Source organism: Manacus vitellinus, unplaced genomic scaffold (assembly GCF_001715985.3).
Source record: "Manacus vitellinus isolate BGI_N305 unplaced genomic scaffold, ASM171598v3 scaffold_9_pilon, whole genome shotgun sequence".
In the NCBI taxonomy this organism is placed as follows: Eukaryota; Metazoa; Chordata; class Aves; order Passeriformes; family Pipridae; genus Manacus; species Manacus vitellinus.
The window spans coordinates 22,415,249-22,425,685 of record NW_021940917.1 but is presented as its reverse complement, the minus strand read 5'-3'; positions in this window follow the sequence as shown (position 1 = coordinate 22,425,685).

Below are 10,437 nucleotides of genomic sequence, written 5' to 3'. Positions count from 1 at the left end.
GTGATCACTGGCAACACCACTGCTTTGCTCTATTCATCTCCTGGCTCTTTACCTATTTGCACAGTAAGATCTCCAAGGTGCTGCTTGTGATATGTTGTTATCCCTTTCCAAGTCACTGCAAAGTGACACAATTCATTTATCCCTCTCTCCTCTGCAGCTCAGGGACTCTCCTGAGGGCCTCAGCAGCTGGTGTCTTCTCTTAATGAAAACAGCTCACAGGTCCATGTCAAACTCAGTGGCAGATTGGATCAAAGGCAGCTGATTTTCTTTCGTCATCAACAAGCTGGGGCATAGCAACCATCCACTGTCCTGTTCCCCCACCAGCATGGCCAGGACAAAGAAGAAGCTCCTGGCTTGACTATGGAACAAATCTCAGTCTTTTACCCCTGGATTTGCTCTGCAAAGCCCCTTCAGGACAGGTTGTTCTCTGTCCTATTCCACCCCTGTAGAGCTCTGGGAATGCAGCAGGAGACCAGATCTTCTTGTAATGCAGGGGATACTGCAGGAAATCCAGGATCAGTGAGACGGTGAATTATTCTAGTGGAAAAAGCCAGAAGGAGAGAAATGGAGCAGGGGGAGCAAGTGGAGTGAGTAATGAATGGGAGCTCCTCTCCCTGTCTGAACTTGGAAAATCACGGTTCTGCAAAAGAGGGGACGTCTCTGGGCTTCCCAGCTGAGCTGGAGCTCAGGGTCCCCAGGCTTCTGTAGGCTCCTGCCCTGTCACAACAGGTCAGCCTCAGGCTGCCCTCAGGGCTCTAGCCTCCAGAGAGCAGCAGAAAATATGTTGATTTAAGGTCCTCCAGCCTGCCTGACCCTTCATCGAGAGAGCTTCTTCCTTCTCATTCCCCAGCAGGGCAGCTATTGCCTCTCTGCTCCCAGGCTGGGCTATCCCAGCTTTTGAAGTATCCCTCCCCAGCAACTTTCTGCTGCATTTCCAGGTGGTTGTCCAGGAGAGGGGCATTCACAGCAAGACAGCTCTTCTAAATGACAGTATTTTCTGCAGCCTAAGGAAGTGCCTCTCCGACTAAAAGCAGAAACACGACACATGCTTCGAAAAGGCTAGGAGTAAGCCTCAAGGTAACACACTGACTCCCTTTGATCAGTTCTTTCTTCTGAATTACAATGTAGAAATTCTTTACGAACTGTAAACAACTCTTGGGAGTTTTTTAGCCTGTCGAATACCAACAATTCCTCAATTCCTCAAACTTGCATCCCTTGGATTCTATGCAGCTTCTACAACTACATGAAAGTAGGTAGTATGGAGGTGGAGGTTGAACTTTTCTCCCCAGTACCAAGTGACAGGACAAGAGGAAACACCCTTAAGTTGCACCTTAAGTGGAGGTTTAGTTCAGATATTAGGGGAAAATTCTTCACCAAAAGGGTTGTCCAGCCTGACACAAGCTTCAAAGGGCAGACCTAGAGTCACCATCCCTGGAGGAATTTAATAGATGTATAGATGTGGCCCTTGGGGACATGGTTTAGTGGTGGCCTTGGCAGTGCTGAATTAACAGTTTGACTTGATGATCCTAAGGAGCTTTTTCAACCTAAATGATTTGATGATTCCATGATTCTTCACTTCTTTCCAAGTTAGTGTATACCAGGATTGTGGGAAGTGACCTGAACCCTGCTCTTAGGTACTTAAAAAACAGCGATTTTGCATCATCTGCTGTGGTAATGGCACCCACTTCCCCTGGAGGTATGACCCTTCCTTCTCCGTGAAATATGGCCTTCTCCCCCAGGTTTTCCCCCCCCCCCCGGGTTTGCCTCTGCTCATCCTTTGCAAAACACACTCTATAGCGTCCTGCATGGTCATATAGGTCCATGAGAACCTACTGGGAGGAAGAGAGAATCTTATTTTAAGGTTGTCTGAGGTCTGCTGAGGCTAGCATGTTGCTGCTGTCAAATCCAATCCAAAAAAAACTACAATCACCCCTGGGGGCACATCAGCAAGAGTGGTTCATTTACGAGGTGTTCAGCAATGGATAATTATTCTGAATAAGCAGGAAAATGTTAGAGACATAGATGCATCTGGAAAGGAGACTTTCCTTGCCAAACAGCAATGTTTCAAGCATTCTGCTTCCCAAAGGATTGTGGATAAACAAGTGTGATTTCCCTTCTCAGGAAGCAGATTTTCCTGCAAACAATGATCCTGACCCCCAGCAAGCAGGACTGGTGCAGGACTGGTGTAGGACAAATAAAACCTGTTGTCTGTTGCCTCCCTTTTACCTGAGATGAAATGTGAGTAGCTCACACCAGAAATGATAAAATGCGAACAAATCCCACCAGAACAGCTGTTTGAACTCCTTGTGCTTTTCTGTTTGTTAGATTTGAGGCCCAAAAGCCAACATGTAATCCACAGCCCTTGGAGAAGTGGCAGAGCTTGTATTTGCTGAAACCTCATTTAACCTCAGGAAACTTCTTTCTCTATTTGCCAAATATTTCTCTTTCCTTTATGTGTCAAGGCTAAAAAAAACCCAAACCAACTTCTCTCAACATTCAAGCAGTAATTACAAGACTGTACTTTACAAATGAAACATAAATAAAATTACATAGCTAATTAAGATGTATCATGAACTGAATCTCGTTTCTACGATACTAATTGCATATTTCACCTCGCTGTTAAATGGATTTGATGGTCTGAAAATAAGCCATTCATGTTATGCGGTAGGAGAGGTTTCTGTGAGCAGCTACTGCCCTCTGTCCAGCGGGACGTCAGGTTTCCCTGATTAGCCTGGAGATTAACTGGGTGAATTGATGACACTTTTTCCCAGCCCTTTGAGAAGTGTGTTTTTGAATGTGCCAGATACCTTTTTCTGCCCCAGCCCCCTTTCTTCTACAAGGCATGCACGTCCAAGAGAAAAAAATTCATTGAAACAGTGCAAGTTTTTCAAATACAGACATTTTCTGCACAGACAAGGCAGGTCAGAAAATTGGCTTGGCTGCCGCTACCTCTAACTACAGTCACCTGCAGCATTTGTTGCTCGAACACGGTAATTAATTTAACTTAGTTAATAAGTTAAAGTCAAAACAAGTGTATAGGTTTAATATTGCAATTATTTACATTTCTGTACAACAGGCAGAGAGCTGCCAGCACCATGCGGCACATGAGGGCGTGTTAGTTACAGTGTTAGTGTGGGATCTGGAAAGCATGATATGAAGTCTTCACTTTGCAGAGCGTGTTCCTCATAAACTTGTTCGAGATCTGGGATTTTCCTTTCCTTGCCTCACAGCAGGGATGTATTTCTATACATGTACATAAGTGTATTTAATACCTCTAATACAAGCATAGGCTTGGTATTTCTGAGGAGCACTGCCTTTCTAACAAAATTCTGAAAATCACCACACAAAGGACAGAAACCTGAGGTCGGACAAATAGAGGGACAGATGAATATTCTAGAACTGAATGCTTTCAATCCTGTACTGAGGGAGAACAGAAAGGCATTGCTGTGCCATCGCCTTTGATGCTGCAGTGGAAGGATGCAACCTCCCACCTTGCTCCTCAGAGATGCAGGAGAGGGGCCCTCTCCTGGACAGGTGAGCCTCATTCCTCCACTTCTTTTTGTAAAGTTTTTGTCAGCTGTTAGTAGCTCTGAAAAAAAACGCATAGTATCTGTGGGGGCTGAGATACATCCCTAGGAAAAGCTAGTAATTTTCTCCCGAAGGGCTGTCCGTGTTTGAACCTGAGGCCCAACTTCCTGTCAGTGGCAGAAAAATTGTCCATGGTGTGGCATTAATATCAGGTAGGAGAACTTGCAGATGCAAGTTTTGCACATCTGACTATTTGAGGCAATTGCTGCCATGGAGGGGATCACACATTTGGTGTATAAAGCACTGTTTTAGTGACATATGGGATATGTCTCACAGTTGGCAGGTGGTGAAGGAGGGTGGTGGTAAGTGCTGGATCTAGCATCCCAGGTGAGGTCCAGCCAGCAGCAGGTTGAGCATGTGCTCCCAGCAGGTGCATGCAGGAGCACACACACGTATCACAGCCAGCCACACAGACCGATACAGAAACACAGAGTGCACACAGGAACATAGAGAACACCAGTGGCCTCATCCTGCTCCCCAGAGGTGGGGCTGGGGGAGGAAGGCAGGGGCTGTGTAGGAGGGGTTGGCTCTGGGAACATCTCTTTGTCTCTGGGAATTCCCGTCAAGTGTAGTTCCCCTCTCCTCACCCTGCCCCTCTGTCCTGCATGCTGGGTCACCCACAGTGAAGTGAGGACACCCCCACAGAAGCAATGCGCTGGCTTCAAAAAGCAGAAACTTTTCTCATCTATTTGCCCCCTTTTCTTCTTAGCCTAGTGCCTGCTCTGAGTGCAATTCTTGACCTGTTCCCAGTAATAACACAAACCAGTGAAACCAATAAGCTATGAATCAATGCTGTTTCTTGCTATCATAAAAGACACATCATAAAATGAAAACATAAAGACCATTTTATTTTTATTAATAGTTTAATGCATATTAGTGGCGGTCTGAAAAATAAAAGCTAGACACAATGCCAGTATGGGGGAACTGGAATGGTTTATTGAACACAAGAACACCATTTTAAAGGCATCTGGGGCTGGACATGTTAATGAGGAGGATGAGCTATGTTAATTAGGGAATTACACAAGTTTTTACTACCGTTGCCCAATGGGTTAAGTATTTCCCTCAACCAAGATTACATAGGGGGAAAGGGATTAAAGGGGTTTAGACATGGTCTGATACCATCATCTCAAGAGTCCTTTCTGACTTCTGCTGGAACCAGGCTTAATCCATAAGGTAGAACTTTAACAGGTCTTGTGAGAAGGGTCCAGCTCCTTCAGATCCCGAGGTTTTTGTCAACCTTGTTTTCCTTTGCTGAAAGCTGGTTTGGGCTCCCACACATATTAGAAAACTATTTAACATTTTTTACACCTCCAATTCTTTTCTTCATGCTAATAATTAGATTGAAGTCAGACCTGATACTTAGAGTGGGATAGATTGTCCCATTCCACTTAGTTCAGCAATTTGTAGACTCCTGTGTTGTATATTACCAGTACTTTTTAGAAATGGCTTTGTAGCAGAGGTTACCCTGCCCAAAGCTCCTCCAGAGTTTTCTCTTAGCTATTCCTTGCGAAATGCTGGCTATCTTGTGATAAGCCACTGCTTTTTGCATTTGATTTCCTTGAGAAAGTGTATTGCAAATATATGATGTGATTCGTTTTGCAGACTGAACTCACAATAGAAAGGCTTTAAGGACTAATCAACACTATAAGGAGTTGTTTTGGCAGTGAGACCTTGCCCATGTTCCACCTTGGTCTCATTTCTCCTTGGCTGCACCACAGTCCAGCTCCTGGCACTAGGTCCTTCCTCCTCTCCCATCCATCACTGGCCTCTCTCCCCTCCATCACTAGTCTCTTTCCCCACTTCATACTGCTACCAGCCTTCTCCTCTTTGGAGCCCTTCTTTGCTTCAAGCAAAACCCACGCATGTCAGTGCTTCCCCACCAGATGGACTGACCATGGGAAGATGGGGCTGGACCCTGGAGGAAAGGAGTGATGGCAGACAAAGTGTGCACTGCTGCGGACATCAGGGTTTGTTCATCCCCATCCTCATCTCATTCTGTGACCAAACCAGAGGGCAGCTCGCTTGCCTTTCAAACAAGGGGAGCCACAGAACCACTGTGAGGTGGCAGGAAGCAGCATGTGCAGCAGTGGACTGTGAAGCAGCTCCAGTGTCCATTTTCACAGAAAGCTGAACACTTTCATACAGTTACCCTGGAAAGATGTCCCCTTCCTATGCCCCACCAGTTGGTCCCCAGTGTCATGGCATGTCCTGACACCCAAACTCTGTTTTGCAGGAAGAGCAAAGCACATCAGGTGGACTGGCAGGGCTGACCCTGTGCTGTGCCTGAGGAGGGTGACTGGGTGGACTGTGGGCCAACCTGAAGGACGAGTCAGAAATTATTGTTTCTAGTCAGATGGACTTATGATGTGCCCCTGCTTCCTGTCCCACGTCTGAGGACCAACGGCACCTTCCAAGGGGGGTCTATGCCACACTTATGGTGTTTGTTGCAATAGTTATCATGGGATCAAGGGTATGTAGGATATTTTTCCACCATTTTCCCTGGCTGCAGTGTGTTTGCTTGCTCACTAACAGAGTAGTCACGGTGCCTTGAGCCAGTGATGCCATGTGAGAGCCCTGCTTCTGGAACAGCAACTGTTGCACCGGGAACATGGGGGCAAACCCATCCTCCATTCTGGATTCTCAGTGCCTCTTGGGGACTTTGTTTTCTAAGATAGCTGTCTTACAAATTACTAATAAAAAAGATTTTAAAAACTACTTTGCATTTTCTAGAAGTTGTTATCCTATTTAGCAAATAATCATCTTGTGTCTTGATAACTTAAATGATTACTCTTCTTGATTAACAACAAAAACTGATGAGCTGGCCTTTCCAGGGGCCATAAGCAGAGTCAGCCAAGCAGAAAATATAAGTGAAGGGAAAACAATTAAAAGTTGTTTTCGTTGTTACATTGGAGTTGATTGTTATATTTACATTTTTTTCCTGTACGGTATGAAAACCTTCACTGCATGCACAACTTTTCTCTTCCAATCATAGTATGTGGATATACAGAGTCAGAGTTTCATATTGATCACGTTTGTTATGGATTAGTAAGCAACACACATGGTAGTTTGAGCCTTCCTTTCATGATTGTGAAATAAATGATCACAGTAGAGAACTATTCTGTTACCCAGGATCATAGGGCTTACAGTTCAAGGAAGTAACAGGAACCAGGCACAATTGGCTCTGACATAAGGAAGGATATACAATTGGGGCAGCATGCATGCTGTTCGTGAATGCATGGCATGATACAGAAAACTGCAGAATGTTTAAAAACACACATCACAACAAAACAAAAAAAAATAGAAAGAATCTTGATAGTATTCTGTGGTTATGTCCTAAAATGCCTAATTTTACAGCATTGTTTCCGGGTATAATAGATTTTAAAGAATCAGCCAAGGTCTTCTCATTTAAATGTTTATTGTTTATGTAAAAGGTGATAATATATTGAAAAATCATCCACACATTGGCACCTGCTCACAGCTAAATAGCTGCCAAGGGAGAAATCCAGCAAAACCAGCCAGAAGTGATTACATGTGAGGGTGAAACAGCGTCCAGGTTCTGTCTGGAGGTCTGAGTTCTGCAGTGATTTCCAGGAGCTGGCCTTGATGATTTTCCTGGGTCCCTTCCAACTAAGGAGGTTTCTAGGACCTTCTATGATTCTCTAACACTTCTGGCAAACCCCAAAGCCAGGTTCCCACAGGACTGGCACGCAGACATCCAGTCACATAAAGCTGGTGTGCCAGACTCCTGCCTTCTCCTCCCCTTTCCTGCCATATAGACACTGAATTATATTTTCCTACACTAATTGAATGTTCTAGTATCATATGCTTGCATCAGCTGTATGTAAATGAAAAAGACCTTAATGTGTTTGTTAATGAAAAAGTTACAGTGGTATATTATAGAAGAGTTTATTTAATTTTGTTTAATTTAAAGGCCATTTAGCAGACTGAGCATTAATGATGTACAGCAAATGTATGTCTTCGAAGGATTCTCCATTATTGGGTGTTCTTAGACAAGAGTCCACATTGCATATATAGGATTTAGATAAATTGCTTCTCTGGGTAACACAGTATGATAAGTGGACATTAATTCATGTTAAATTACAAAGAGATTCCTTCAGAGGAATTGTTATATCCCTGTGCATATAAAAGACATCCTCTGCATCTGACTTCCTGGGAAGCCAGACATTATGTGTGTTATACCAAATTGCACTTGTATTCATTTTAATAACATTAATCATGATGACTCCATTTGTCAGTTCCACCCTAACTAAGCATTGCTGCTGTAATGGACCATTTTAAGTGTTATCAAGGACTGTTTACAATGGGTTTAATAGAGTTAGGAGCCAGAATTTAGCAGTCTCCTATCAGGTGTGACTTTCCCTGTGTTGCAAGGTGGCAGAGGCTTAGTAGGGATATAAGGTAGCAGAGATGACTAGAGCATGCCTCTCAGTCTGATCAGATTTGCTACCTGCAGGCTGAGGTGCAGTGTCCTGGTTTTGGCTGGAATAGAGTTAATTTTCTTCCCAATAGCTCGTGCAGTGTTGTGTTTTGGATTGAGGATGACAATAATGAGATAAAACATTGATGTTTGGTTGATGCTAAGTAATGCTCATCTTAAATCAAGGATTTCTCTGTTGTTCATGAACAAACTTTTTGGTTTCCCAACAGAGAGGAGGTGCTCAAGGAGCAGGATGGAGCACGGCCAGGGCAGCTGACCCAAACTGCCTGAAGGGTTATTCTACACCATAGAGTGTCATGCCTAGTATATAAACTGGGGGAGCTGGCCAGGAGCCAGGAAGGCTTCCTTTTAGTTCTTCCACAGGGCTCTTACCTTTTCAATGCCTCTCTGTCTTTTTGCACACACAAATGAGGTTGTGCAGCATGATGCATATATTTATACCTTTTGGAAGTTCCTTGTGAAATCCATTCCTATTTTTTTGATGCTTCTGTAAAACATGTCTCATTGCTAATTCATGCTAATCCTAGCTGTTACTTGTGTTGGATGTTGTCAAATTCTACTTGTTTTGCTGTTGGTGAGCCAGTTTCTTGTGCACATGGTGACAAGTGTTGGCTGTGCAGTTTTGGCTACACTTTCAGTGCCTACTGCTGCATTTGAAGCAATGACATGGGATCCAGTTTCAGGTGTACCCAAAGCCTCTTGTCCAGCAGGGCCTTTTTGGAGGGTGAGTGAGTGAGAGTTACTACAAGTTGTAGGCAGAGAGAAGACCATCCAGCTGGGAGGCCACTGGAGCACACTTCTCAGTTCACTGCTCGAACATGATCAGTAGTCCCACTCCTTTGGAAATACTGCCCTAAAGGACACCTTCAGGTGGCTCCAAGACAGTGCACATACAGATAAAGAATTTTCTTTTCTCCCTAGGGCATTTCAAGTCTTTTAAGGTTTTTTCGAGAATGAAAATAGGTCATAAAATCTTGAGATAGAGGTTGCAAGTCCACACCAGCCATCTGTGACACTATTTCCAGATGTTCCTGATCATAGCCATCATGGCCCACTGCAGGAATACTGGCAAAGGAGCTGTCACTTTGATTTCTTTGTACCAACTCCTGTGTATCCGCCATCTCTGCTCCTGACTTTCCTGGCTGAACTGCATATTGCCCTTGTCTGCAAAATCTATTACAGTACAGAGACACTCCTTTGCTTAACCAAGGGTCTTCATTTCCTATTCATTAAAAGTATAAATGACAATTCCCGGGCATCTTAAACAATGGCCATTTGTATGGAGGCTTGAGCTAAAACCATATTTGCATCCTTGAAGGTCATTCTCACTGAAGGAAGCAGTATGGGGCCTCACACCTGGAGAGAGAGGAAGATCCCATGCCTCTCACCGCAGTTTTGTCAGGTATAATCCCAGTGTTCTGCTGCCAGCAGGCTGCCATGGCATTTCACATCCAGACATGGGAGGGCTTAATGAGGAATGGGCACTGCCTGCCTGCTGCAGGACAGATGACTTGCTCCTCTCTTAACCTAGTGAGGCTGAGAGACAGCAGAAATACAAAATGTGTGAAAAAACAGAGCAAGAAATGCCATCAGCACCTCATTGCAAAGACAGGACAGCCACAACACAGCTCCTGGTGTCATCACCACCTGACAATTCTGCAAAGTCCTTTTGCTGCTATGCTATGAATCTGCACTGAAGGCTGCCTGGGCATTGGCTCAGGTTTTATGAGGGAAAGTTGGTTTGGTTCATCCACACTCTGCCTTCCTGGTGAAGTGCTAGGAGGTGCACTGAAAGAATCTTAGAACCATAGAACAGTTTGGGTCGGAATGGACTTTAACAGTCATCTTGTGTGGTCTCCAAGCCCCGGACCCTTCTGGGAACTTTCTGCCTGAGGAGGTGAGCCATGCATTGTGACATAGTGTGATCTGAAGATCTGAGAGTTTTCCTCCCTTCCCAGAAGGCATCGCCACCAGTGGACATTGCCCACAAGAAGCTGGGTCTCCCAGGGCTTGGAGGGCAGCACAAGGGATTCCTGCTGCATCCAGGGGCTTGGGGCACTGGGGGCCTTGATGGGGGCTGGAGGATGGCAAACACCAACACACAGCAATGAGGTGAGCAGTGGCACTGGGAGGTTGTCACTGCAGTCCACACAAGGTGAGGGATGTGAAGGGCAGTTCCAAAAGCTGTGCATCCCAGAGAGCTGTGCAGTGTGCATGGTGCATAGAGAACAAATTAGGAGATTAGGAGAGAAGTACAGGAGTGGAGGTGGATGCACCAAGTCCAGCCTGACTGGACAAGTGCTGCTGGATGAACCTGGCAACTACAGAAAACTGACTTTTGCGCACTTGCTCATAAATGCAGTCCATGACACTGCAGGCTCAAGAGTGGG